Source organism: Engraulis encrasicolus, unplaced genomic scaffold (assembly GCF_034702125.1).
Source record: "Engraulis encrasicolus isolate BLACKSEA-1 unplaced genomic scaffold, IST_EnEncr_1.0 scaffold_30_np1212, whole genome shotgun sequence".
Taxonomy (NCBI): Eukaryota; Metazoa; Chordata; class Actinopteri; order Clupeiformes; family Engraulidae; genus Engraulis; species Engraulis encrasicolus.
The window spans coordinates 520,044-525,043 of NW_026945599.1; the positions used below are offsets into that span (position 1 = coordinate 520,044).

General features: G+C 44.0%; 1 protein-coding gene across 1 annotated transcript in view; it reads left to right on the forward strand.

Moving 5' to 3' along the window:
- The window catches only part of LOC134443326 (neurexin-1a-like), a gene marked incomplete at its 3' end in the record, with an annotated part of 51,959 nt that overhangs the window by 36,061 nt on the left and 10,898 nt on the right, over positions 1 to 5,000 (forward strand). The window lies entirely within an intron of this gene.

The window sequence follows — 5,000 nt, forward strand, 5'->3', positions numbered from 1 at the left end:
ACGTTAATGGATTACACACAGCTCTCCCTAATTATGAATGAGACAAGAAATATAGCCATTAAGCTGGGAGGGCGCCCATTTAATTATGATTATTATATGGTTGTGACGTCATCTGTCGAATGCTCCATTCATTTCAACGGGGCTCCCCAACGTTCGGACGTCTGTTATTTTTCGATAACGGACGGGTTGGTCTATAACAGACCGCTGTCAATGGCAACAAGACTTTTCACTGCTAAAGCGACTTTTCAACAAGACTCTAATCAGCTGCTGTGATAGACAGCACCCGTTCTCCTGGCTACCGCTGTCAATGGCAACAAGACGTTCACTGCTAAAGCCACTGGCTTGTAGGCCTATACAAGTCAGTGGCTAAAGCGAATGTTTCATATCACTCCGCAGGGGTCGGTCTTTTGTCACTCTAATCAGCTGCTGTGATAGACAACACCTGTTGTCCTGGCTACCTAGCTGTTGCCTAGCGGTGTTCCACGACGGCACTGTTTTGTTTTGCGCAGCAACAATCTTACATTAAATAGGTCTAAAGAAATGTCCCCGCCATGTGTGAATCATTTAAGTATATCCATATAATAAGCGGGTTAACTTTCGGCGAGTCGGTCGCTTTGTGGAATAGCAGCACTTCAGAGAGAACAAGACCCCTCCGCTCCGCGTCGGGGTCTAAAGATTCTCTCTGTCGTGCTGCTATTCCACGGTAGCGACCTTCTCGCCGAACGTTAACCCTTACTTAAAATGCAGTTTGCAAATGTGTACTAGTAGAGAGGGGCTGGTGAGCAGCGCGTTCTCTATAAAGCAACTTACTCTCTCTGCAACTTATCAAAGTGGCGTGTGGTGCGTTACGCAGGAGAAGCTGTAAACAGGTCAGAGTCATTTTTTCTGGGCCGACTTCCCCTCTCTTTCCTAAATTGGGCCAATATTCCTCCTCTCTGTTTATGAGTTCATCCTCTGATGAGTGTTTCTGCATCTGCATGCCTCTGTGTGTGCTTGGATACAAGCGTTTGCTCACCAGTAATGTAATTTTTTTACGCATAGATATAATGACCCAATGCGATATAAAGAGGAATATTGTGTGCAAAGCAAAGGAAATGCAATCCTGTGTGTTTTATACAGTACTGCATGTTTATTGTTGTTCAGTGAACTAATAAATAAAGGTTTCTTTCATGTCCGGTGTAGATAGTAGTGTTGCCAGATTGGACAGGTGCCCGCAGAATTGGGCTACTTGGGATGAGCAGGTGCCCGCCCAATTGGGCTACTTGGGATGAGCAGGTGCCCGCCCAATTGGGCTACTTGGGATGAGCAGGTGCCCGCCCAATTGGGCTACTTGGGATGAGCAGGTGCCCGCAGAATTGGGCTACTTGGGATGAGCAGGTGCCCGCCCAATTGGGCTACTTGGGATGAGCAGGTGCCCGCCCAATTGGGCTACTTGGGATGAGCAGGTGCCCGCCCAATTGGGCTACTTGGGATGAGCGTCGGCGGGTAAAAATGGGAACAATTGGCCATTTTGCGTTATTTTTTTTTCAGCCGTTTTGGGCCCATAGAAGTCAATGTAATTTGTTGAATTTGGGCGGAATTTAGCGCATTTTGGCGCTTTTTGAGAACCTTTTGGGCGGGATTTGATCAGTGGTAGATAGCAGCAATGTGCCTTCGCTGAACTGTGCAGAGAGGACACTCTATTCAACATCTAAGCATGTTGTGCACTAATAAACAAAGTTTTATTTCATGTATGGTGTACATAGCAGCAGTGTGCCTTGAAAGCATATATACACTTGAGAGCATGGGTACATGTTTTGCAGATGAAAAGCATACGTAGGCCTACACTGTAGTACATGGATACATGTTGCACAGATGAAAGCATATATACACTTTGTTTAGAGCATGGAAACATGTTGTGCAGATGAAAAGCATACGTAGGCCTACACTTTAGAGCATGGATACATGTTGTGTGCAGAAACAAACATTCACGGCATAGAAAGTACTGGCACGAATAGCTGCAGTTGTGTTTGTACAGAGCGGGAAAGAAAATCATTCATGTGTCATGTTGTGCACTTCAATAAAGAAAAAGCTCCGGTGTTGTCTCTCCTGGGAAAGAAAATATTTGATTTGAATGTCACACTACTCTATAGCTGCATCTGTACTGAGTTGTCCGTGGATGTTTGTCTCTGTGAGGTTAATGATGGTGTACACAGTAAACGGCCTGAGATGGCGTGAGATGGCAAAGACAGTCTTCTCTTATAGTCTCTTATCATATAATAATGGCTTTTAAAGTATCCCTGAGATGGCCTTTGACAAAGACAGTCTTTTGGTGTCTGCTCTTTCTGTATCATGCCAGTGATCCGGTATTACTCATGGCTATTGTTTGAGAGAATTATAGTTACTGGTATGGTATGTGCAGTATGTATTAAGTATGTATGGCAGCAGCTTTTTAGAAATGTCAGATATGTTCTGTCAGGCTAGCCTGTTGAACCAGCGCCACCCGCTGGACGGCAAAATGTTTTGTCTACGGGTGGGTCTGGCCTCGCATAATGATTCATGAAGCCAGAATGCCATGAATCTGGCAAACCAATTACAACGCAAAGATGTGTTTTGAATGAAAGCGGGCAGGGTTTTGAGGGAACGTTGTTCTCATCAACAATCTTCGGATGTATTATGCATCGAGGCCAGACTAAATTAGACATCCACATTTAGTCTGGTTTATCAGGCTACTGTCAGGCAGCTCCTGCTGCCATTGTGGTGTATCTGGCATGTAAGAGACTAATAAAGTAGCCTATATGATATGTGGTGTATCTGGCATGTACTGTAAGAGACTAATAAGTCATGTGGTGTGTATGTGGTATGTATGTGGCATGTGGTGAACGATGTGGCATGTGAGACTTGAAGACTATTGATTGGCATTGTACTGTATAGTGTACATATGGTGTATAAGGTATGTGGTATGTGGTGTGTTGTGGCATGTGAGACTTGAAGACTATTGATTAGCATTATACTGTATAGTGACCTGTAAATACACCAGAAGTCCAGACGCAACCAGAGTGGGACGGAAGTTATTGACGACAAGGAGATAAAAAAGCTATTCTTCGTAGCTAGGTCACCTCTGGTGTGTTCGCGGGGGTAAGAAGGCAAACCACAAGACGTTTAGTCAGGAATGTTTCATTCACAATGCCATAGCATGAAGTCAGTGTTGCCAGATTGGGCGGGTGGCCGTTTGGCGTTTTTTCAGCCGTTTTGGGCCCATAGAAATCAATGTCATTTGTTGAATTTGGATGGAATTTACCGCATTTTGGTGGTTTTTGAGAAGCTTTTGGGCGGGATTTGGTCAGACACATCTGGCAACACTGTATGAGGGACTTCACGAAATCTTCACACTGGCCTCGTCCATAATCTCCATATGGTAGTTGTGCTGCATAGCATACAGTATGTGGACACAGTAAACAAAATGCAATGTTCATTCAGAGTTGATTCAACATCTTCTCAATTGTATGTGGTGCCAAGAGTATTCTCGGAGTGTTAAATTACCACTTCAGTTTTGCGGTGTATGAGTAAACTACGGCATAGTGTCCACCACACGGGCATAGCCCATGAGTTTCATAGCCGTGGTGCATAAAGATACAGTGTATCTATGAAGAAACCTCAGCATTCATCACACAGGCATGTTGAACCCCCTGTAACCCCCAGTGTCCATCGCACCGCAACCTTCACACATACTCTAGCTGCGGTGCCCAAGACACAGCATTTGTATGAGTGCACTCAAGTATCCATCACCCTGGTTTATTGTAGGACTCATTGACATTCTGTATGTGTATGAGTGTACTTGAGTATCCATCGCCCCTGACGAGAGGTTTATTGTACGACTCAACAAGATACTGTATGTTTAGTGTAAGAGGTTTATTGTAGGACTCAGTGAGATTGTGTATGTGTATGAGTGTACTTGAGTATCCATCACCCCAAGGTGAAGTTTATTACAAGACTAAAGAATATACTGTATGTTTAGTGTATGAGGTTTATTGTTGGACTGTTGGACAATGACTAATTGCACAGGCTTGTGCTAGTCCATGTGTTGACCCTGCACATGTCATACAGTGTAGTGCAATGATTCTCAAAGTGTGGTCTGGGGACTCAAGTGGTCTGTGAGAGGATTTCTACTTTTACAATACAAGCTAGCAATAGGCTATATTTGTAACATTATCACAAAGCTAAACATAGCTGAAGCAATGTTTGTACCATAACAAGACAGGCTTGTAATGTGAATTAAAAGAAAGTGATCTGCATCGAAATTAGCAGTGTCAAATTAGCACCCGTCAACTGTCAATTCAGTTAACTGGTGCAGGGGTGTAGTGGGCGTGGTACGCCGGGGGACGAAGTCCACCCACTTCTCCTGAGTTGAAAAAAATCGGTGCGTGTTTGAATACAAGAAGGGGCTTGACATGATATGATGCCTAATTAATTGATGACACATACCACAAATCGCGTCCCCCAATTTAAAATCCCCAGTACACCACTGGACAGGTGGTCCTTGAACATTTTTGGAGGACAAAGTGGTCCTCGGTATGAAAAAAAATTGAGAAACACTGGTGTAGTGTGATATAAAAAAAGAGCTTTTGATAAAGGCATTGTCGGCGGCATGAATAGCTTCTGATTGTGCTAATGATCTCATGCTACGCTCCTCAGTTCTGTGCCCGTAATTGTGTTGATTCGCTATCAGATAACACTGCTGTTCACTGTAAATAAAGCGCCAGTGATTAGACCCTCAATTACAAAATAACAAGACTCTAAAAAGCTAATGAACGCCCCTGTTCAACAACAGTCTGCATTTCAATGGCATGCAAGCCCCAAGACACAAGGTTGCCAGATGAGACTGATGATTTCCAGCTCAAAAAATGCTCAAAACCCGCCTAGAAGCACAAAGTCCAGCCCAATTCTATTGATTTCTATGGCAAAAATTGGGCGGGTTTTTCCGCTAAACGCCATTTTTACCTGCACACGCCCATCCTAAG